The 23,643-nt window shown below is 39.2% G+C and overlaps 19 non-coding genes across 19 annotated transcripts; 10 read left to right on the forward strand and 9 right to left on the reverse strand.

Moving 5' to 3' along the window:
* Window positions 1-387: 387 nt before the first annotated feature.
* TRNAQ-CUG (transfer RNA glutamine (anticodon CUG)) lies at window positions 388-459 on the reverse strand. Its single transcript has one exon. It is a non-coding gene; the product is annotated as a tRNA-Gln (tRNA).
* A 259-nt stretch (window positions 460-718) lies between these two features.
* On the forward strand, window positions 719-790 carry TRNAQ-UUG (transfer RNA glutamine (anticodon UUG)). The gene has a single exon. It is a non-coding gene; the product is annotated as a tRNA-Gln (tRNA).
* A 912-nt stretch (window positions 791-1,702) lies between these two features.
* Window positions 1,703-1,774, reverse strand: TRNAQ-CUG (transfer RNA glutamine (anticodon CUG)). Its single transcript has one exon. It is a non-coding gene; the product is annotated as a tRNA-Gln (tRNA).
* A 2,366-nt stretch (window positions 1,775-4,140) lies between these two features.
* Window positions 4,141-4,212, forward strand: TRNAQ-UUG (transfer RNA glutamine (anticodon UUG)). Its single transcript has one exon. It is a non-coding gene; the product is annotated as a tRNA-Gln (tRNA).
* A 913-nt stretch (window positions 4,213-5,125) lies between these two features.
* TRNAQ-CUG (transfer RNA glutamine (anticodon CUG)) lies at window positions 5,126-5,197 on the reverse strand. Its single transcript has one exon. It is a non-coding gene; the product is annotated as a tRNA-Gln (tRNA).
* Window positions 5,198-5,456: 259 nt separating this feature from the next.
* Window positions 5,457-5,528, forward strand: TRNAQ-UUG (transfer RNA glutamine (anticodon UUG)). Its single transcript has one exon. It is a non-coding gene; the product is annotated as a tRNA-Gln (tRNA).
* Window positions 5,529-6,441: 913 nt separating this feature from the next.
* Window positions 6,442-6,513, reverse strand: TRNAQ-CUG (transfer RNA glutamine (anticodon CUG)). Its single transcript has one exon. It is a non-coding gene; the product is annotated as a tRNA-Gln (tRNA).
* Window positions 6,514-8,877: 2,364 nt separating this feature from the next.
* On the forward strand, window positions 8,878-8,949 carry TRNAQ-UUG (transfer RNA glutamine (anticodon UUG)). The gene has a single exon. It is a non-coding gene; the product is annotated as a tRNA-Gln (tRNA).
* Window positions 8,950-9,860: 911 nt separating this feature from the next.
* On the reverse strand, window positions 9,861-9,932 carry TRNAQ-CUG (transfer RNA glutamine (anticodon CUG)). Its single transcript has one exon. It is a non-coding gene; the product is annotated as a tRNA-Gln (tRNA).
* Window positions 9,933-10,191: 259 nt separating this feature from the next.
* On the forward strand, window positions 10,192-10,263 carry TRNAQ-UUG (transfer RNA glutamine (anticodon UUG)). Its single transcript has one exon. It is a non-coding gene; the product is annotated as a tRNA-Gln (tRNA).
* A 913-nt stretch (window positions 10,264-11,176) lies between these two features.
* On the reverse strand, window positions 11,177-11,248 carry TRNAQ-CUG (transfer RNA glutamine (anticodon CUG)). The gene has a single exon. It is a non-coding gene; the product is annotated as a tRNA-Gln (tRNA).
* A 2,381-nt stretch (window positions 11,249-13,629) lies between these two features.
* On the forward strand, window positions 13,630-13,701 carry TRNAQ-UUG (transfer RNA glutamine (anticodon UUG)). The gene has a single exon. It is a non-coding gene; the product is annotated as a tRNA-Gln (tRNA).
* A 913-nt stretch (window positions 13,702-14,614) lies between these two features.
* On the reverse strand, window positions 14,615-14,686 carry TRNAQ-CUG (transfer RNA glutamine (anticodon CUG)). The gene has a single exon. It is a non-coding gene; the product is annotated as a tRNA-Gln (tRNA).
* Window positions 14,687-14,945: 259 nt separating this feature from the next.
* Window positions 14,946-15,017, forward strand: TRNAQ-UUG (transfer RNA glutamine (anticodon UUG)). The gene has a single exon. It is a non-coding gene; the product is annotated as a tRNA-Gln (tRNA).
* Window positions 15,018-15,930: 913 nt separating this feature from the next.
* TRNAQ-CUG (transfer RNA glutamine (anticodon CUG)) lies at window positions 15,931-16,002 on the reverse strand. The gene has a single exon. It is a non-coding gene; the product is annotated as a tRNA-Gln (tRNA).
* Window positions 16,003-18,366: 2,364 nt separating this feature from the next.
* On the forward strand, window positions 18,367-18,438 carry TRNAQ-UUG (transfer RNA glutamine (anticodon UUG)). Its single transcript has one exon. It is a non-coding gene; the product is annotated as a tRNA-Gln (tRNA).
* A 1,242-nt stretch (window positions 18,439-19,680) lies between these two features.
* Window positions 19,681-19,752, forward strand: TRNAQ-UUG (transfer RNA glutamine (anticodon UUG)). Its single transcript has one exon. It is a non-coding gene; the product is annotated as a tRNA-Gln (tRNA).
* Window positions 19,753-20,665: 913 nt separating this feature from the next.
* Window positions 20,666-20,737, reverse strand: TRNAQ-CUG (transfer RNA glutamine (anticodon CUG)). The gene has a single exon. It is a non-coding gene; the product is annotated as a tRNA-Gln (tRNA).
* Window positions 20,738-23,115: 2,378 nt separating this feature from the next.
* TRNAQ-UUG (transfer RNA glutamine (anticodon UUG)) lies at window positions 23,116-23,187 on the forward strand. The gene has a single exon. It is a non-coding gene; the product is annotated as a tRNA-Gln (tRNA).
* The last annotated feature ends 456 nt before the right edge of the window (window positions 23,188-23,643 follow it).

The raw sequence follows: 23,643 nt of genomic DNA on the forward strand, positions 1-23,643 counted from the left end.
AACTTACAAGAGTTATGAGTTCTAGAAAGTAGTGCATTTACTGATCAAGTGCCCTTGTTTAAATGTACTTACTTTATTTGGATCACACCTTTCTCGAAAGAAGAAATAAACTCTAAATTATCAGGAAACAATTCAACTGATTTTAGGGGCCTCCTGGGCTTTCAATGCAAATCGCTGAGATCAAAAGCCAGTTTAATAGCCATTATACCTTGGAGCTTTGGAGATATGAGAGTGGGCAGTTTCTTTGTGGCAAAAGAGAGTCATCCCCAGAAACTATTAATATTCTTTGGTCAAAGAAGACTGCCATCAAAGTGGGCTGTAAAGCAAAGCTATTGCTGTTATATCTATCTGCAAATGAAAGGCAACTCTAAAAGAGAAGCAGCCCCAAGGTCCCACCGAGACTTGAACTCGGATCGCTGGATTCAGAGTCCAGAGTGCTAACCATTACACCATGGAACCCACATATTCAGTAGCATGATGCACTTCATTCTGGAAAAACAGAGCACATCAGAGAAAATATGTAATATTCCTATATCATTAGACTCCAGAGGAAGAATTTGATCCAAATGAGACATGAAGCCAATACTTTGCGATTGCACAGCATCCAACAGCAACAGTGCTGCTTCGATATAATATCAGTAAACGGTTACTATAGGTCAGTAAAAATCTTGACTGTGCCCTATATTCTCATTGCCCTTATGAAGCACTGCTCAACAAGGGTTCCATGGTGTAATGGTTAGCACTTTGGACTTTGAATCCAGCAATCCGAGTTCAAGTCTCGGTGGAACCTCTCTCTTGCTCTAACACACTTTGTCTCCTTGTTGTCTTAAATTATAGGCCAAAGATAGTAATATTCATAAGGTTAGTGGTGTAGGGTATTCATTTTCGCTCTCACTCTCTGGCATAACTTTTCATAAAAATCCACTTTTGTGCCTAGCACCTTAACCTTTATGCATTTTTTTAAATGTATGAACAGTGAGGTCATTCTGAGTCGATGGGCAGATCTGCATCGGAAACATACATAAAAGATTTGAAATTTTCAAACTTAACTCAATGTTAAGAAACATGCTCAATCTGTGACCCAATGGATTCTCTTTTTACTTGAAGATGCAGCAACAACATTAATAATAGCATTTTGGGAAAAGCAGCTCTATTGTATCGCCATTCTCTTTCAAAATTGTTAAAGGGTTAATCCTATGAAAAGCGACCACATTCAGAATCAATGATATTAATCAAGCGTCTTAACAGTCTTTACATGTTTGTAAAATGAAGGTATCAGTTTGAGATGAAAAATAGAACGAAGAACACACTTTTCTTAATTCACAAAAGGCCTGAGGTGTATAAATACTGTTTGTACCGACCAAGGGCCCATTCGTGAATGTACTTACTTTAGTTGGATCATACCTTTCTTCAAAGAAGACATCCACAATAAACGATAAGGGAAAGGTTCGACTGATGGTAAACTCTTACAGAGATTTGAATGCAAATTATTGGATTCAACCTCCAGGGTGCTACCATTACACCATGGGTCTTTCACACCACAGAAAGTGGTGGGTTTCATTGTGGCTAAAGAGCGTCATCCATGGAAAATCTTTCTTTTTTCAAATGCACCCAGGGAATAATGCTATGAAAGTGGGCGACACAGCAGCGTCATTGCTATTAAAACAAGACACTGAGAGGAAAACAAACACAGTAATTCCCAAGGTCCCACCGAGATTTGAACTCGGATCGCTGGATTCAGAGTCCAGAGTGCTAACCATTACACCATGGAACCTACATACTTAGTGACATGATGAACGTCATTGCAGCAAAAAAAGAGCCTTTTAGAGAATGTATGCAATATTCTTTTATCTTATGCCTCCAGAGGAAGAATCCTATCCAAATGAGCTGTAAAGCAAAGAGTTTGCTATTGCGCAACAACCAACTAAACAGTTCCACATTTGCATAATATCCGTGGGCTAGGAATATGAGTTTGTTAAAATGATGCATGAGATTTCGATTCTCATTTCTGTTACAACTCTGTCAGGTTGCACCAGCAAGGGGCCCATGGTGTAATGGTTAGCAAAGAACATTACTGAAGGGCCCCTCGGCCAGCCAGAAAGCCAAAATGGAGAGAACGGGCATGAACTGGTTGTGAATGAGCTTCAAAATGCGTTCACAGGTAATTGAACTGGTGATCTCCTCAGTTTATACACCTGGAACTCCTGTCAATAGCAACAGTCGGCAGCTGGGTTGCCAGACATTTCGTCGAAAAAAATTTGTCGACAGGACAATTGGTCGAAACCATTTGGTCGAAAACCAAATGGTCGAATTGCTTTTGTTTTTTATTTTCACTTTTTTTTTTGGGGGGGGGGTTTGGGGGGTTCCACCCAACCCCCTTTTTTTCTAAAAACCCCTTTTTTTCCCTAAACTACAACCTAAAAAAATATATATAAATAAATTAAAAAATCGACCATTTGGCTTTCGACCAAATTACGTCGACCAAATGTCTTTCGACGAAATGTCCGGACAGCAGCAGCTGGTCTGTGTCAGTAATGGCAATTTGATTTTGCCATTTTCACAACTCCCTAATAAATGAACAAAATGTTCCATTTGTAGGCACAGTTACATGCTATGGTATGTATACCATGCTTAATAACCACCATAGGAGGCTCAGAGCACCATCCGCATTCTTACGTACAAAACATGTAAGGAAATAATCAGATCTTTTGCTCTGCAGGAGTCAGGCTTCTTTAAAGCCTGACAAAGTGGCAGAGTGCCATTGTAAACTGAGGCATGATGAAACCATGCCCAAGAACCCAGGCAGGTTAAACCCTTCCACTCATGCCCCTAGGCCGCGAACGGCCACAAAGGGCCAGGTTCTATAGACAGGGCAGCTGGCATGGATTATGGACACTTTTAACATAGGGTGGTTTTTCAACCTTATCTCCTCTGGGAGCAAAGCGCTGGACAGGGTTTCCTGTACGTTTTTGAGGTTCGCAGGGATCTATGTGTGGATGTTTCTTGGTGTGAAAAGCATGACACCTTTTGGGGTGACACCAGGCTCTTCTGGGAGTTAATTTACATAATCTCTACTTTCTATTTTATGTGACATGGGCTGCAGTTACATTTTTCTGTTAATAGAGGGCAACACACAGGTCATAGTTCCAAACAGGGGTGCACGGTCTGCTTGCTAGCTTACATTTACAGTTCTATTTGGGATTCACCGCCTTTTAATAAACTGAGTACTCTTCCGGAGTATTTCTAACTTATGTAGGTGTTTTGGGGGTGTTACGTGCCTTTGTATGACTGCTGCAAACCACTTGATATTAGACATTGATTGGAAACGACATAAAAAATCCTGACACATATTGTAAGCGGACATAAAATGACCTATATTAGCTAATATAAGTAAACAGACATCACTCCCCCCTCCCCACAAAAAGGGATGTATGCGTACACAAAAAATAAAAATGAAAAACAAGCAACTACTGCAGTTAAAATCTAAAAATGTAAATTCAGTTACATGATCATGACTCGGAAGGGGAAGTTAAGAAGTAAAAAAACACACGGTAGGAGAGAGGTTAGCTTTACATGCCATGAGGGAGGAAGAGGTCTTCCAAGCACTGTTGTGTATGTTGGTCAATCCCTCTGAAACGCAAAAAGGGATGTGCACATAGAAATCAAAGCAGAGTCATCCAGAGAGACTATTTAATTCTTTTTTTTCAAATTCTCAAAAGGAAGCTGCTATCAAATTGAACTATTCATCACAGCCACTGCTAGGAAATCTATGTGCATAAAATGACAATACACCCAAAGGAAAACAAAATATAGCTATAACATGTCAGATTACTAAATTCAGAGTCCAGCCTACTAACCATTAGACCATGGAACCTAAATACTTCCGCAAATGCTGAACTTCATTATGCCAAAACAGAGGCAGTCAGAAACAATATTTAATATTGCTTAATCATATGCCTCAAGAGGAAGAATTTGATCTATATGCTCTATAAAGCACAGAGATTGCTATAGCACAACGTCAATCGACAACATCGCTGTGTTTGTATGATATCAGTCAATTGGGACTATGAATCTGTAAAAATTGTAAATGTGCTCTATATTGCCATTTCTGATTCAACGCTCTCAGGTGCATCTTGCAAGGGTTCCATGGTGTAATGGTTAGCACTTTGGACTTTGAATCCAACGATCCGAGTTCAAGTCTTGGTGGAACCGTTATCTTGCTCTTACACTCCATTTTCTAATTTCTCAAATTACAATTCAACAGAGTTAATATTCAGAAGTTCAGTCGACTCAGGTAGCCGTTTTCACACTCTCTCTCTCTCTCTCTCTGCACGACATTACATTTAAATGCACTTTGGTGCCTGATACCAATACAGTTATGCAACTACATATCGTTAATGTACAATCCCTAAGGTCAATCAGAGTGGGCACCCAGATATCTCTCAGAAACATTTTCCACAGATGAATAATGTCCAACCTTAACTCTATGAAAAGAAAAATGTACACACTATGTGCAGTAGATTCTCTGCTCACTGGAACATGCAGAAACAACATTGATGTGAAAAGATTGGAAAAAGCCCTATTTTATTAACATTAAAAAATGTTATACAATTATTTTGGTGAATCATATTCACTTTCACAATCATTCCTATGTTTCAAGCAATTTGATGGTCTTATTAAATGTGTAAAAAATGTAATTCTTTGAGTTGACAAACTGTATGGAGAGCAAACTTTTTATAACTTACAAGAGTTATGAGTTCTAGAAAGGAGTGCATTTACTGATCAAGTGCCCTTGTTTAAATGTACTTACTTTATTTGGATCACACCTTTCTCGAAAGAAGAAATAAACTCTAAATTATCAGGAAACAATTCAACTGATTTTAGGGGCCTCCTGGGTTTTCAATGCAAATCGCTGAGATCAAAATCCAGTTTAATAGCCATTATACCTTGGAGCTTTGGAGATATGAGAGTGGGCAGTTTCTTTGTGGCAAAAGAGAGTCATCCCCAGAAACTATTAATATTCTTTGGTCAAAGAAGACTGCCATCAAAGTGGGCTGTAAAGCAAAGCTATTGCTGTTATATCTATCTGCAAATGAAAGGCAACTCTAAAAGAGAAGCAGCCCCAAGGTCCCACCAAGACTTGAACTCGGATCGCTGGATTCAGAGTCCAGAGTGCTAACCATTACACCATGGAACCCACATATTCAGTAGCATGATGCACTTCATTCTGGAAAAACAGAGCACATCAGAGAAAATATGTAATATTCCTATATCATTAGACTCCAGAGGAAGAATTTGATCCAAATGAGACATGAAGCCAATACTTTGCGATTGCACAGCATTCAACAGCAACAGTGCTGCTTCAATATAATATCAGTAAATGGTTACTATAGGTCAGTAAAAATCTTGACTGTGCCCTATATTCTCATTGCCCTTATGAAGCTCTGCTCAACAAGGGTTCCATGGTGTAATGGTTAGCACTTTGGACTTTGAATCCAGCGATCCGAGTTCAAGTCTCGGTGGAACCTCTCTCTTGCTCTAACACACTTTGTCTCCTTGTTGTCTTAAATTATAGGCCAAAGATAGTAATATTCATAAGGTTAGTGGTGTAGGGTATTCATTTTCGCTCTCACTCTCTGGCATAACTTTTCATAAAAATCCACTTTTGTCCCTAGCACCTTAACCTTTATGCATTTTTTTTAAATGTATGAACAGTGAGGTCATTCTGAGTCGATGGGCAGATCTGCATCGGAAACATACATAAAAGATTTGAAATTTTCAAACTTAACTCAATGTTAAGAAACATGCTCAATCTGTGACCCAATGGATTCTCTTTTTACTTGAAGATGCAGCAACAACATTAATAATACCATTTTGGGAAAAGCAGCTCTATTGTATTGCCATTCTCTTTCAAAATTGTTAAAGGGTTAATCCTATGAAAAGCGACCACATTCAGAATCAATGATATTAATCAAGCGTCTTAACAGTCTTTACATGTTTGTAAAATGAAGGTATCAGTTTGAGATGAAAAATAGAACGAAGAACACACTTTTCTTAATTCACAAAAGGCCTGAGGTGTATAAATACTGTTTGTACCGACCAAGGGCCCATTCGTGAATGTACTTACTTTAGTTGGATCATACCTTTCTTCAAAGAAGACATCCACAATAAACGATAAGGGAAAGGTTCGACTGATGGTAAACTCTTACAGAGATTTGAATGCAAATTATTGGATTCAACCTCCAGGGTGCTACCATTACACCATGGGTCTTTCACACCACAGAAAGTGGTGGGTTTCATTGTGGCTAAAGAGCGTCATCCATGGAAAATCTTTCTTTTTTCAAATGCACCCAGGGAATAATGCTATGAAAGTGGGCGACACAGCAGCGTCATTGCTATTAAAACAAGACACTGAGAGGAAAACAAACACAGTAATTCCCAAGGTCCCACCGAGATTTGAACTCGGATCGCTGGATTCAGAGTCCAGAGTGCTAACCATTACACCATGGAAGCTACATATTCAGTGACATGATGAACGTCATTGCAGCAAAAAAAGAGCCTTTTAGAGAATGTATGCAATATTCTTTTATCTTATGCCTCCAGAGGAAGAATCCTATCCAAATGAGCTGTAAAGCAAAGAGTTTGCTATTGCGCAACAACCAACTAAACAGTTCCACATTTGCATAATATCCGTGGGCTAGGAATATGAGTTTGTTAAAATGATGCATGAGATCTCGATTCTCATTTCTGTTACAACTCTGTCAGGTTGCACCAGCAAGGGGCCCATGGTGTAATGGTTAGCAAAGAACATTACTGAAGGGCCCCTCGGCCAGCCAGAAAGCCAAAATGGAGAGAACGGGCATGAACTGGTTGTGAATGAGCTTCAAAATGCGTTCACAGGTAATTGAACTGGTGATCTCCTCAGTTTATACACCTGGAACTCCTGTCAATAGCAACAGTCGGCAGCTGGGTTGCCAGACATTTTGTCGAAAAAAATTTGTCGACAGGACAATTGGTCGAAACCATTTGGTCGAAAACCAAATGGTCGAATTGCTTTTGTTTTTTATTTTCACTTTTTTTTTGGGGGGGGGGTTTGGGGGGGTCCCCCAACCCCCTTTTTTTCTAAAAACCCCTTTTTTTCCCTAAACTACAACCTAAAAAAATATATATAAATAAATTAAAAAATCGACCATTTGGCTTTTGACCAAATTACGTCGACCAAATGTCTTTCGACGAAATGTCTGGACAGCGGCAGCTGGTCTGTGTCAGTAATGGCAATTTGATTTTGCCATTTTCACAACTCCCTAATAAATGAACAAAATGTTCCATTTGTAGGCACAGTTACATGCTATGGTATGTATACCATGCTTAATAACCACCATAGGAGGCTCAGAGCACCATCCGCATTCTTACGTACAAAACATGTAAGGAAATAATCAGATCTTTTGCTCTGCAGGAGTCAGGCTTCTTTAAAGCCTGACAAAGTGGCAGAGTGCCATTGTAAACTGAGGCATGATGAAACCATGCCCAAGAACCCAGGCAGGTTAAACCCTTCCACTCATGCCCCTAGGCCGCGAACGGCCACAAAGGGCCAGGTTCTATAGACAGGGCAGCTGGCATGGATTATGGACACTTTTAACATAGGGTGGTTTTTCAACCTTATCTCCTCTGGGAGCAAAGCGCTGGACAGGGTTTCCTGTACGTTTTTGAGGTTCGCAGGGATCTATGTGTGGATGTTTCTTGGTGTGAAAAGCATGACACCTTTTGGGGTGACACCAGGCTCTTCTGGGAGTTAATTTACATAATCTCTACTTTCTATTTTATGTGACATGGGCTGCAGTTACATTTTTCTGTTAATAGAGGGCAACACACAGGTCATAGTTCCAAACAGGGGTGCACGGTCTGCTTGCTAGCTTACATTTACAGTTCTATTTGGGATTCACCGCCTTTTCATAAACTGAGTACTCTTCCGGAGTATTTCTAACTTATGTAGGTGTTTTGGGGGTGTTACGTGCCTTTGTATGACTGCTGCAAACCACTTGATATTAGACATTGATTGGAAACGACATAAAAAATCCTGACACATATTGTAAGCGGACATAAAATGACCTATATTAGCTAATATAAGTAAACAGACATCACTCCCCCCTCCCCACAAAAAGGGATGTATGCGTACACAAAAAATAAAAATGAAAAACAAGCAACTACTGCAGTTAAAATCTAAAAATGTAAATTCAGTTACATGATCATGACTCGGAAGGGGAAGTTAAGAAGTAAAAAAACACACGGTAGGAGAGAGGTTAGCTTTACATGCCATGAGGGAGGAAGAGGTCTTCCAAGCACTGTTGTGTATGTTGGTCAATCCCTCTGAAACGCAAAAAGGGATGTGCACATAGAAATCAAAGCAGAGTCATCCAGAGAGACTATTTAATTCTTTTTTTTCAAATTCTCAAAAGGAAGCTGCTATCAAATTGAACTATTCATCACAGCCACTGCTAGGTAATCTATGTGCATAAAATGACAATACACCCAAAGGAAAACAAAATATAGCTATAACATGTCAGATTACTAAATTCAGAGTCCAGCCTACTAACCATTAGACCATGGAACCTAAATACTTCCGCAAATGCTGAACTTCATTATGCCAAAACAGAGGCAGTCAGAAACAATATTTAATATTGCTTAATCATATGCCTCAAGAGGAAGAATTTGATCTATATGCTCTATAAAGCACAGAGATTGCTATAGCACAACGTCAATCGACAACATCGCTGTGTTTGTATGATATCAGTCAATTGGGACTATGAATCTGTAAAAATTGTAAATGTGCTCTATATTGCCATTTCTGATTCAACGCTCTCAGGTGCATCTTGCAAGGGTTCCATGGTGTAATGGTTAGCACTTTGGACTTTGAATCCAACGATCTGAGTTCAAGTCTTGGTGGAACTGTTATCTTGCTCTTACACTCCATTTTCTAATTTCTCAAATTACAATTCAACAGAGTTAATATTCAGAAGTTCAGTCGACTCAGGTAGCCGTTTTCACACTCTCTCTCTCTCTCTCTGCACGACATTACATTTAAATGCACTTTGGTGCCTGATACCAATACAGTTATGCAACTACATATCGTTAATGTACTATCCCTAAGGTCAATCAGAGTGGGCACCCAGATATCTCTCAGAAACATTTTCCACAGATGAATAATGTCCAACCTTAACTCTATGAAAAGAAAAATGTACACACTATGTGCAGTAGATTCTCTGCTCACTGGAACATGCAGAAACAACATTGATGTGAAAAGATTGGAAAAAGCCCTATTTTATTAACATTAAAAAATGTTATACAATTATTTTGGTGAATCATATTCACTTTCACAATCATTCCTATGTTTCAAGCAATTTGATGGTCTTATTAAATGTGTAAAAAATGTAATTCTTTGAGTTGACAAACTGTATGGAGAGCAAACTTTTTATAACTTACAAGAGTTATGAGTTCTAGAAAGGAGTGCATTTACTGATCAAGTGCCCTTGTTTAAATGTACTTACTTTATTTGGATCACACCTTTCTCGAAAGAAGAAATAAACTCTAAATTATCAGGAAACAATTCAACTGATTTTAGGGGCCTCCTGGGCTTTCAATGCAAATCGCTGAGATCAAAAGCCAGTTTAATAGCCATTATACCTTGGAGCTTTGGAGATATGAGAGTGGGCAGTTTCTTTGTGGCAAAAGAGAGTCATCCCCAGAAACTATTAATATTCTTTGGTCAAAGAAGACTGCCATCAAAGTGGGCTGTAAAGCAAAGCTATTGCTGTTATATCTATCTGCAAATGAAAGGCAACTCTAAAAGAGAAGCAGCCCCAAGGTCCCACCGAGACTTGAACTCGGATCGCTGGATTCAGAGTCCAGAGTGCTAACCATTACACCATGGAACCCACATATTCAGTAGCATGATGCACTTCATTCTGGAAAAACAGAGCACATCAGAGAAAATATGTAATATTCCTATATCATTAGACTCCAGAGGAAGAATTTGATCCAAATGAGACATGAAGCCAATACTTTGCGATTGCACAGCATTCAACAGCAACAGTGCTGCTTCGATATAATATCAGTAAATGGTTACTATAGGTCAGTAAAAATCTTGACTGTGCCCTATATTCTCATTGCCCTTATGAAGCTCTGCTCAACAAGGGTTCCATGGTGTAATGGTTAGCACTTTGGACTTTGAATCCAGCGATCCGAGTTTAAGTCTCGGTGGAACCTCTCTCTTGCTCTAACACACTTTGTCTCCTTGTTGTCTTAAATTATAGGCCAAAGATAGTAATATTCATAAGGTTAGTGGTGTAGGGTATTCATTTTCGCTCTCACTCTCTGGCATAACTTTTCATAAAAATCCACTTTTGTCCCTAGCACCTTAACCTTTATGCATTTTTTTTAAATGTATGAACAGTGAGGTCATTCTGAGTCGATGGGCAGATCTGCATCGGAAACATACATAAAAGATTTGAAATTTTCAAACTTAACTCAATGTTAAGAAACATGCTCAATCTGTGACCCAATGGATTCTCTTTTTACTTGAAGATGCAGCAACAACATTAATAATAGCATTTTGGGAAAAGCAGCTCTATTGTATCGCCATTCTCTTTCAAAATTGTTAAAGGGTTAATCCTATGAAAAGCGACCACATTCAGAATCAATGATATTAATCAAGCGTCTTAACAGTCTTTACATGTTTGTAAAATGAAGGTATCAGTTTGAGATGAAAAATAGAACGAAGAACACACTTTTCTTAATTCACAAAAGGCCTGGGGTGTATAAATACTGTTTGTACCGACCAAGGGCCCATTCGTGAATGTACTTACTTTAGTTGGATCATACCTTTCTTCAAAGAAGACATCCACAATAAACGATAAGGGAAAGGTTCGACTGATGGTAAACTCTTACAGAGATTTGAATGCAAATTATTGGATTCAACCTCCAGGGTGCTACCATTACACCATGGGTCTTTCACACCACAGAAAGTGGTGGGTTTCATTGTGGCTAAAGAGCGTCATCCATGGAAAATCTTTCTTTTTTCAAATGCACCCAGGGAATAATGCTATGAAAGTGGGCGACACAGCAGCGTCATTGCTATTAAAACAAGACACTGAGAGGAAAACAAACACAGTAATTCCCAAGGTCCCACCGAGATTTGAACTCGGATCGCTGGATTCAGAGTCCAGAGTGCTAACCATTACACCATGGAACCTACATACTTAGTGACATGATGAACGTCATTGCAGCAAAAAAAGAGCCTTTTAGAGAATGTATGCAATATTCTTTTATCTTATGCCTCCAGAGGAAGAATCCTATCCAAATGAGCTGTAAAGCAAAGAGTTTGCTATTGCGCAACAACCAACTAAACAGTTCCACATTTGCATAATATCCGTGGGCTAGGAATATGAGTTTGTTAAAATGATGCATGAGATTTCGATTCTCATTTCTGTTACAACTCTGTCAGGTTGCACCAGCAAGGGGCCCATGGTGTAATGGTTAGCAAAGAACATTACTGAAGGGCCCCTCGGCCAGCCAGAAAGCCAAAATGGAGAGAACGGGCATGAACTGGTTGTGAATGAGCTTCAAAATGCGTTCACAGGTAATTGAACTGGTGATCTCCTCAGTTTATACACCTGGAACTCCTGTCAATAGCAACAGTCGGCAGCTGGGTTGCCAGACATTTCGTCGAAAAAAATTTGTCGACAGGACAATTGGTCGAAACCATTTGGTCGAAAACCAAATGGTCGAATTGCTTTTGTTTTTTATTTTCACTTTTTTTTTGGGGGGGGGGGTTTGGGGGGTTCCACCCAACCCCCTTTTTTTCTAAAAACCCCTTTTTTTCCCTAAACTACAACCTAAAAAAATATATATAAATAAATTAAAAAATCGACCATTTGGCTTTCGACCAAATTACGTCGACCAAATGTCTTTCGACGAAATGTCTTTCGACGAAATGTCCGGACAGCAGCAGCTGGTCTGTGTCAGTAATGGCAATTTGATTTTGCCATTTTCACAACTCCCTAATAAATGAACAAAATGTTCCATTTGTAGGCACAGTTACATGCTATGGTATGTATACCATGCTTAATAACCACCATAGGAGGCTCAGAGCACCATCCGCATTCTTACGTACAAAACATGTAAGGAAATAATCAGATCTTTTGCTCTGCAGGAGTCAGGCTTCTTTAAAGCCTGACAAAGTGGCAGAGTGCCATTGTAAACTGAGGCATGATGAAACCATGCCCAAGAACCCAGGCAGGTTAAACCCTTCCACTCATGCCCCTAGGCCGCGAACGGCCACAAAGGGCCAGGTTCTATAGACAGGGCAGCTGGCATGGATTATGGACACTTTTAACATAGGGTGGTTTTTCAACCTTATCTCCTCTGGGAGCAAAGCGCTGGACAGGGTTTCCTGTACGTTTTTGAGGTTCGCAGGGATCTATGTGTGGATGTTTCTTGGTGTGAAAAGCATGACACCTTTTGGGGTGACACCAGGCTCTTCTGGGAGTTAATTTACATAATCTCTACTTTCTATTTTATGTGACATGGGCTGCAGTTACATTTTTCTGTTAATAGAGGGCAACACACAGGTCATAGTTCCAAACAGGGGTGCACGGTCTGCTTGCTAGCTTACATTTACAGTTCTATTTGGGATTCACCGCCTTTTCATAAACTGAGTACTCTTCCGGAGTATTTCTAACTTATGTAGGTGTTTTGGGGGTGTTACGTGCCTTTGTATGACTGCTGCAAACCACTTGATATTAGACATTGATTGGAAACGACATAAAAAATCCTGACACATATTGTAAGCGGACATAAAATGACCTATATTAGCTAATATAAGTAAACAGACATCACTCCCCCCTCCCCACAAAAAGGGATGTATGCGTACACAAAAAATAAAAATGAAAAACAAGCAACTACTGCAGTTAAAATCTAAAAATGTAAATTCAGTTACATGATCATGACTCGGAAGGGGAAGTTAAGAAGTAAAAAAACACACGGTAGGAGAGAGGTTAGCTTTACATGCCATGAGGGAGGAAGAGGTCTTCCAAGCACTGTTGTGTATGTTGGTCAATCCCTCTGAAACGCAAAAAGGGATGTGCACATAGAAATCAAAGCAGAGTCATCCAGAGAGACTATTTAATTCTTTTTTTTCAAATTCTCAAAAGGAAGCTGCTATCAAATTGAACTATTCATCACAGCCACTGCTAGGAAATCTATGTGCATAAAATGACAATACACCCAAAGGAAAACAAAATATAGCTATAACATGTCAGATTACTAAATTCAGAGTCCAGCCTACTAACCATTAGACCATGGAACCTAAATACTTCCGCAAATGCTGAACTTCATTATGACAAAACAGAGGCAGTCAGAAACAATATTTAATATTGCTTAATCATATGCCTCAAGAGGAAGAATTTGATCTATATGCTCTATAAAGCACAGAGATTGCTATAGCACAACGTCAATCGACAACATCGCTGTGTTTGTATGATATCAGTCAATTGGGACTATGAATCTGTAAAAATTGTAAATGTGCTCTATATTGCCATTTCTGATTCAACGCTCTCAGGTGCATCTTGCAAGGGTTCCATGGTGTAATGGTTAGCACTTTGGACTTTGAATCCAACGATCCGAGTTCAAGTCTTGGTGGAACCGTTATCTTGCTCTTACACTCCATTTTCTAATTTCTCAAATTACAATTCAACAGAGTTAATATTCAGAAGTTCAGTCGACTCAGGTAGCCGTTTTCACACTCTCTCTCTCTCTCTCTCTGCACGACATTACATTTAAATGCACTTTGGTGCCTGATACCAATACAGTTATGCAACTACATATCGTTAATGTACAATCCCTAAGGTCAATCAGAGTGGGCACCCAGATATCTCTCAGAAACATTTTCCACAGATGAATAATGTCCAACCTTAACTCTATGAAAAGAAAAATGTACACACTATGTGCAGTAGATTCTCTGCTCACTGGAACATGCAGAAACAACATTGATGTGAAAAGATTGGAAAAAGCCCTATTTTATTAACATTAAAAAATGTTATACAATTATTTTGGTGAATCATATTCACTTTCACAATCATTCCTATGTTTCAAGCAATTTGATGGTCTTATTAAATGTGTAAAAAATGTAATTCTTTGAGTTGACAAACTGTATGGAGAGCAAACTTTTTATAACTTACAAGAGTTATGAGTTCTAGAAAGGAGTGCATTTACTGATCAAGTGCCCTTGTTTAAATGTACTTACTTTATTTGGATCACACCTTTCTCGAAAGAAGAAATAAACTCTAAATTATCAGGAAACAATTCAACTGATTTTAGGGGCCTCCTGGGTTTTCAATGCAAATCGCTGAGATCAAAAGCCAGTTTAATAGCCATTATACCTTGGAGCTTTGGAGATATGAGAGTGGGCAGTTTCTTTGTGGCAAAAGAGAGTCATCCCCAGAAACTATTAATATTCTTTGGTCAAAGAAGACTGCCATCAAAGTGGGCTGTAAAGCAAAGCTATTGCTGTTATATCTATCTGCAAATGAAAGGCAACTCTAAAAGAGAAGCAGCCCCAAGGTCCCACCGAGACTTGAACTCGGATCGCTGGATTCAGAGTCCAGAGTGCTAACCATTACACCATGGAACCCACATATTCAGTAGCATGATGCACTTCATTCTGGAAAAACAGAGCACATCAGAGAAAATATGTAATATTCCTATATCATTAGACTCCAGAGGAAGAATTTGATCCAAATGAGACATGAAGCCAATACTTTGCGATTGCACAGCATTCAACAGCAACAGTGCTGCTTCGATATAATATCAGTAAATGGTTACTATAGGTCAGTAAAAATCTTGACTGTGCCCTATATTCTCATTGCCCTTATGAAGCTCTGCTCAACAAGGGTTCCATGGTGTAATGGTTAGCACTTTGGACTTTGAATCCAGCGATCCGAGTTCAAGTCTCGGTGGAACCTCTCTCTTGCTCTAACACACTTTGTCTCCTTGTTGTCTTAAATTATAGGCCAAAGATAGTAATATTCATAAGGTTAGTGGTGTAGGGTATTCATTTTCGCTCTCACTCTCTGGCATAACTTTTCATAAAAATCCACTTTTGTCCCTAGCACCTTAACCTTTATGCATTTTTTTTAAATGTATGAACAGTGAGGTCATTCTGAGTCGATGGGCAGATCTGCATCGGAAACATACATAAAAGATTTGAAATTTTCAAACTTAACTCAATGTTAAGAAACATGCTCAATCTGTGACCCAATGGATTCTCTTTTTACTTGAAGATGCAGCAACAACATTAATAATACCATTTTGGGAAAAGCAGCTCTATTGTATCGCCATTCTCTTTCAAAATTGTTAAAGGGTTAATCCTATGAAAAGCGACCACATTCAGAATCAATGATATTAATCAAGCGTCTTAACAGTCTTTACATGTTTGTAAAATGAAGGTATCAGTTTGAGATGAAAAATAGAACGAAGAACACACTTTTCTTAATTCACAAAAGGCCTGAGGTGTATAAATACTGTTTGTACCGACCAAGGGCCCATTCGTGAATGTACTTACTTTAGTTGGATCATACCTTTCTTCAAAGAAGACATCCACAATAAACGATAAGGGAAAGGTTCGACTGATGGTAAACTCTTACAGAGATTTGAATGCAAATTATTGGATTCAACCTCCAGGGTGCTACCATTACACCATGGGTCTTTCACACCACAGAAAGTGGTGGGTTTCATTGTGGCTAAACAGCGTCATCCATGGAAAATCTTTCTTTTTTCAAATGCACCCAGGGAATAATGCTATGAAAGTGGGCGACACAGCAGCGTCATTGCTATTAAAACAAGACACTGAGAGGAAAACAAACACAGTAATTCCCAAGGTCCCACCGAGATTTGAACTCGGATCGCTGGATTCAGAGTCCAGAGTGCTAACCATTACACCATTGAACCTACATATTTAGTGACATGATGAACGTCATTGCAGCAAAAAAAGAGCCTTTTAGAGAATGTATGCAATATTCTTTTATCTTATGCCTCCAGAGGAAGAATCCTATCCAAATGAGCTGTAAAGCAAAGAGTTTGCTATTGCGCAACAACCAACTAAACAGTTCCACATTTGCATAATATCCGTGGGCTAGGAATATGAGTTTGTTAAAATGATGCATGAGATCTCGATTCTCATTTCTGTTACAACTCTGTCAGGTTGCACCAGCAAGGGGCCCATGGTGTAATGGTTAGCAAAGAACATTACTGAAGGGCCCCTCGGCCAGCCAGAAAGCCAAAATGGAGAGAACGGGCATGAACTGGTTGTGAATGAGCTTCAAAATGCGTTCACAGGTAATTGAACTGGTGATCTCCTCAGTTTATACACCTGGAACTCCTGTCAATAGCAACAGTCGGCAGCTGGGTTGCCAGACATTTCGTCGAAAAAAATTTGTCGACAGGACAATTGGTCGAAACCATTTGGTCGAAAACCAAATGGTCGAATTGCTTTTGTTTTTTATTTTCACTTTTTTTTTGGGTGGGGGGTTTGGGGGGGTCCCCCAACCCCCTTTTTTTCTGAAAACCCCTTTTTTTCCCTAAACTACAACCTAAAAAAATATATATAAATAAATTAAAAAATCGACCATTTGGCTTTTGACCAAATTACGTCGACCAAATGTCTTTCGACGAAATGTCTGGACAGCGGCAGCTGGTCTGTGTCAGTAATGGCAATTTGATTTTGCCATTTTCACAACTCCCTAATAAATGAACAAAATGTTCCATTTGTAGGCACAGTTACATGCTATGGTATGTATACCATGCTTAATAACCACCATAGGAGGCTCAGAGCACCATCCGCATTCTTACGTACAAAACATGTAAGGAAATAATCAGATCTTTTGCTCTGCAGGAGTCAGGCTTCTTTAAAGCCTGACAAAGTGGCAGAGTGCCATTGTAAACTGAGGCATGATGAAACCATAGCCAAGAACCCAGGCAGGTTAAACCCTTCCACTCATGCCCCTAGGCCGCGAACGGCCACAAAGGGCCAGGTTCTATAGACAGGGCAGCTGGCATGGATTATGGACACTTTTAACATAGGGTGGTTTTTCAACCTTATCTCCTCTGGGAGCAAAGCGCTGGACAGGGTTTCCTGTACGTTTTTGAGGTTCGCAGGGATCTATGTGTGGATGTTTCTTGGTGTGAAAAGCATGACACCTTTTGGGGTGACACCAGGCTCTTCTGGGAGTTAATTTACATAATCTCTACTTTCTATTTTATGTGACATGGGCTGCAGTTACATTTTTCTGTTAATAGAGGGCAACACACAGGTCATAGTTCCAAACAGGGGTGCACGGTCTGCTTGCTAGCTTACATTTACAGTTCTATTTGGGATTCACCGCCTTTTCATAAACTGAGTACTCTTCCGGAGTATTTCTAACTTATGTAGGTGTTTTGGGGGTGTTACGTGCCTTTGTATGACTGCTGCAAACCACTTGATATTAGACATTGATTGGAAACGACATAAAAAATCCTGACACATATTGTAAGCGGACATAAAATGACCTATATTAGCTAATATAAGTAAACAGACATCACTCCCCCCTCCCCACAAAAAGGGATGTATGCGTACACAAAAAATAAAAATGAAAAACAAGCAACTACTGCAGTTAAAATCTAAAAATGTAAATTCAGTTACATGATCATGACTCGGAAGGGGAAGTTAAGAAGTAAAAAAACACACGGTAGGAGAGAGGTTAGCTTTACATGCCATGAGGGAGGAAGAGGTCTTCCAAGCACTGTTGTGTATGTTGGTCAATCCCTCTGAAACGCAAAAAGGGATGTGCACATAGAAATCAAAGCAGAGTCATCCAGAGAGACTATTTAATTCTTTTTTTTCAAATTCTCAAAAGGAAGCTGCTATCAAATTGAACTATTCATCACAGCCACTGCTAGGAAATCTATGTGCATAAAATGACAATACACCCAAAGGAAAACAAAATATAGCTATAACATGTCAGATTACTAAATTCAGAGTCCAGCCTACTAACCATTAGACCATGGAACCTAAATACTTCCGCAAATGCTGAACTTCATTATGCCAAAACAGAGGCAGTCAGAAACAATATTTAATATTGCTTAATCATATGCCTCAAGAGGAAGAATTTGATCTATATGCTCTATAAAGCACAGAGATTGCTATAGCACAACGTCAATCGACAACATCGCTGTGTTTGTATGATATCAGTCAATTGGGACTATGAATCTGTAAAAATTGTAAATGTGCTCTATATTGCCATTTCTGATTCAACGCTCTCAGGTGCATCTTGCAAGGGTTCCATGGTGTAATGGTTAGCACTTTGGACTTTGAATCCAACGATCCGAGTTCAAGTCTTGGTGGAACTGTTATCTTGCTCTTACACTCCATTTTCTAATTTCTCAAATTACAATTCAACAGAGTTAATATTCAGAAGTTCAGTCGACTCAGGTAGCCGTTTTCACACTCTCTCTCTCTCTCTCTGCACGACATTACATTTAAATGCACTTTGGTGCCTGATACCAATACAGTTATGCAACTACATATCGTTAATGTACAATCCCTAAGGTCAATCAGAGTGGGCACCCAGATATCTCTCAGAAACATTTTCCACAGATGAATAATGTCCAACCTTAACTCTATGAAAAGAAAAATGTACACACTATGTGCAGTAGATTCTCTGCTCACTGGAACATGCAGAAACAACATTGATGTGAAAAGATTGGAAAAAGCCCTATTTTATTAACATTAAAAAATGTTATACAATTATTTTGGTGAATCATATTCACTTTCACAATCATTCCTATGTTTCAAGCAATTTGATGGTCTTATTAAATGTGTAAAAAATGTAATTCTTTGAGTTGACAAACTGTATGGAGAGCAAACTTTTTATAACTTACAAGAGTTATGAGTTCTAGAAAGGAGTGCATTTACTGATCAAGTGCCCTTGTTTAAATGTACTTACTTTATTTGGATCACACCTTTCTCGAAAGAAGAAATAAACTCTAAATTATCAGGAAACAATTCAACTGATTTTAGGGGCCTCCTGGGCTTTCAATGCAAATCGCTGAGATCAAAAGCCAGTTTAATAGCCATTATACCTTGGAGCTTTGGAGATATGAGAGTGGGCAGTTTCTTTGTGGCAAAAGAGAGTCATCCCCAGAAACTATTAATATTCTTTGGTCAAAGAAGACTGCCATCAAAGTGGGCTGTAAAGCAAAGCTATTGCTGTTCTATCTATCTGCAAATGAAAGGCAACTCTAAAAGAGAAGCAGCCAAAAGGTCCCATCGAGACTTGAAATCGGATCGCTGGATTCAGAGTCCAGAGTGCTAACCATTACACCATGGAACCCACATATTAAGTAGCATGATGCACTTCATTCTGGAAAAACAGAGCACATCAGAGAAAATATGTAATATTCCTATATCATTAGACTCCAGAGGAAGAATTTGATCCAAATGAGACATGAAGCCAATACTTTGCGATTGCACAGCATCCAACAGCAACAGTGCTGCTTCGATATAATATCAGTAAACGGTTACTATAGGTCAGTAAAAATCTTGACTGTGCCCTATATTCTCATTGCCCTTATGAAGCTCTGCTCAACAAGGGTTCCATGGTGTAATGGTTAGCACTTTGGACTTTGAATCCAGCGATCCGAGTTCAAGTCTCGGTGGAACCTCTCTCTTGCTCTAACACACTTTGTCTCCTTGTTGTCTTAATTTATAGGCCAAAGATAGTAATATTCATAAGGTTAGTGGTGTAGGGTATTCATTTTCGCTCTCACTCTCTGGCATAACTTTTCATAAAAATCCACTTTTGTCCCTAGCACCTTAACCTTTATGCATTTTTTTTAAATGTATGAACAGTGAGGTCATTCTGAGTCGATGGGCAGATCTGCATCGGAAACATACATAAAAGATTTGAAATTTTCAAACTTAACTCAATGTTAAGAAACATGCTCAATCTGTGACCCAATGGATTCTCTTTTTACTTGAAGATGCAGCAACAACATTAATAATACCATTTTGGGAAAAGCAGCTCTATTGTATCGCCATTCTCTTTCAAAATTGTTAAAGGGTTAATCCTATGAAAAGCGACCACATTCAGAATCAATGATATTAATCAAGCGTCTTAACAGTCTTTACATGTTTGTAAAATGAAGGTATCAGTTTGAGATGAAAAATAGAACGAAGAACACACTTTTCTTAATTCACAAAAGGCCTGAGGTGTATAAATACTGTTTGTACCGACCAAGGGCCCATTCGTGAATGTACTTACTTTAGTTGGATCATACCTTTCTTCAAAGAAGACATCCACAATAAACGATAAGGGAAAGGTTCGACTGATGGTAAACTCTTACAGAGATTTGAATGCAAATTATTGGATTCAACCTCCAGGGTGCTACCATTACACCATGGGTCTTTCACACCACAGAAAGTGGTGGGTTTCATTGTGGCTAAAGAGCGTCATCCATGGAAAATCTTTCTTTTTTCAAATGCACCCAGAGAATAATGCTATGAAAGTGGGCGACACAGCAGCGTCATTGCTATTAAAACAAGACACTGAGAGGAAAACAAACACAGTAATTCCCAAGGTCCCACCGAGATTTGAACTCGGATCGCTGGATTCAGAGTCCAGAGTGCTAACCATTACACCATGGAACCTACATATTTAGTGACATGATGAACGTCATTGCAGCAAAAAAAGAGCCTTTTAGAGAATGTATGCAATATTCTTTTATCTTATGCCTCCAGAGGAAGAATCCTATCCAAATGAGCTGTAAAGCAAAGAGTTTGCTATTGCGCAACAACCAACTAAATAGTTCCACATTTGCATAATATCCGTGGGCTAGGAATATGAGTTTGTTAAAATGATGCATGAGATCTCGATTCTCATTTCTGTTACAACTCTGTCAGGTTGCACCAGCAAGGGGCCCATGGTGTAATGGTTAGCAAAGAACATTACTGAAGGGCCCCTCAGCCAGCCAGAAAGCCAAAATGGAGAGAACGGGCATGAACTGGTTGTGAATGAGCTTCAAAATGCGTTCACAGGTAATTGAACTGGTGATCTCCTCAGTTTATACACCTGGAACTCCTGTCAATAGCAACAGTCGGCAGCTGGGTTGCCAGACATTTCGTCGAAAAAAATTTGTCGACAGGACAATTGGTCGAAACCATTTGGTCGAAAACCAAATGGTCGAATTGCTTTTGTTTTTTATTTTCACTTTTTTTTTTTGGGGAGGGGTTTGGGGGGGTCCCCCCAACCCCCTTTTTTTCTAAAAACCCCTTTTTTTCCCTAAACTACAACCTAAAAAAATATATATAAATAAATTAAAAAATCGACCATTTGGCTTTCGACCAAATTACGTCGACCAAATGTCTTTCGACGAAATGTCTTTCGACGAAATGTCCGGACAGCGGCAGCTGGTCTGTGTCAGTAATGGCAATTTGATTTTGCCATTTTCACAACTCCCTAATAAATGAACAAAATGTTCCATTTGTAGGCACAGTTACATGCTATGGTATGTATACCATGCTTAATAACCACCATAGGAGGCTCAGAGCACCATCCGCATTCTTACGTACAAAACATGTAAGGAAATAATCAGATCTTTTGCTCTGCAGGAGTCAGGCTTCTTTAAAGCCTGACAAAGTGGCAGAGTGCCATTGTAAACTGAGGCATGATGAAATCATGCCCAAGAACCCAGGCAGGTTAAACCCTTCCACTCATGCCCCTAGGCCCACGGCCACGAACGGCCAGGTTCTATAGACAGGGCAGCTGGCATGGATTATGGACACTTTTAACATAGGGTGGTTTTTCAACCTTATCTCCTCTGGGAGCAAAGCGCTGGACAGGGATTCCTGTACGTTTTTGAGGTTCGCAGGGATCTATGTGTGGATGTTTCTTGGTGTGAAAAGCATGACACCTTTTGGGGTGACACCAGGCTCTTCTGGGAGTTAATTTACATAATCTCTACTTTCTATTTTATGTGACATGGGCTGCAGTTACATTGTTCTGTTAATAGAGGGCAACACACAGGTCATAGTTCCAAACAGGGGTGCACGGTCTGCTTGCTAGCTTACATTTACAGTTCTATTTGGGATTCACCGCCTTTTCATAAACTGAGTACTCTTCCGGAGTATTTCTAACTTATGTAGGTGTTTTGGGGGTGTTACGTGCCTTTGTATGACTGCTGCAAACCACTTGATATTAGACATTGATTGGAAACGACATAAAAAATCCTGACACATATTGTAAGCGGACATAAAATGACCTATATTAGCTAATATAAGTAAACAGACATCACTCCCCCCTCCCCACAAAAAGGGATGTATGCGTACACAAAAAATAAAAATGAAAAACAAGCAACTACTGCAGTTAAAATCTAAAAATGTAAATTCAGTTACATGATCATGACTCGGAAGGGGAAGTTAAAAAGTAAAAAAACACACGGTAGGAGAGAGGTTAGCTTTACATGCCATGAGGGAGGAAGAGGTCTTCCAAGCACTGTTGTGTATGTTGGTCAATCCCTCTGAAACGCAAAAGGGATGTGCACATAGAAATCAAAGCAGAGTCATCCAGAGAGACTATTTAATTCTTTTTTTTTCAAATTCTCAAAAGGAAGCTGCTATCAAATTGAACTATTCATCACAGCCACTGCTAGGAAATCTATGTGCATAAAATGACAATACACCCAAAGGAAAACAAAATATAGCTATAACATGTCAGATTACTAAATTCAGAGTCCAGCCTACTAACCATTAGACCATGGAACCTAAATACTTCCGCAAATGCTGAACTTCATTATGACAAAACAGAGGCAGTCAGAAACAATATTTAATATTGCTTAATCATATGCCTCAAGAGGAAGAATTTGATCTACATGCTCTATAAAGCACAGAGATTGCTATAGCACAACGTCAATCGACAACATCGCTGTGTTTGTATGATATCAGTCAATTGGGACTATGAATCTGTAAAAATTGTAAATGTGCTCTATATTGCCATTTCTGATTCAACGCTCTCAGGTGCGTCTTGCAAGGGTTCCATGGTGTAATGGTTAGCACTTTGGACTTTGAATCCAACGATCCGAGTTCAAGTCTCGGTGGAACCGTTATCTTGCTCTTACACCCCATTTTCTAATTTCTCAAATTACAATTCAACAGAGTTAATATTCAGAAGTTCAGTAGACTCAGGTAGCCGTTTTCACACTCTCTCTCTCTCTGCACGACATTACATTTAAATGCACTTTGGTGCCTGATACCAATACAGTGATGCAACTACATATCGTTAATGTACAATCCCTAAGGTCAATCAGAGTGGGCACCCAGATATCTCTCAGAAACATTTTCCACAGATGAATAATGTCCAACCTTAACTCTATGAAAAGAAAAATGTACACACTATGTGCAGTAGATTCTCTGCTCACTGGAACATGCAGAAACAACATTGATGTGAAAAGATTGGAAAAAGCCCTATTTTATTAACTTTTAAAAAATGTTATACAATTATTTTGGTGAATCATATTCACTTTCACAATCATTCCTATGTTTCAAGCAATTTGATGGTC

This window comes from Ambystoma mexicanum, chromosome 5p (genome assembly GCF_040938575.1).
Source record: "Ambystoma mexicanum isolate Mex_15411 chromosome 5p, UKY_AmexF1_1, whole genome shotgun sequence".
NCBI lineage: Eukaryota > Metazoa > Chordata > Amphibia > Caudata > Ambystomatidae > Ambystoma > Ambystoma mexicanum.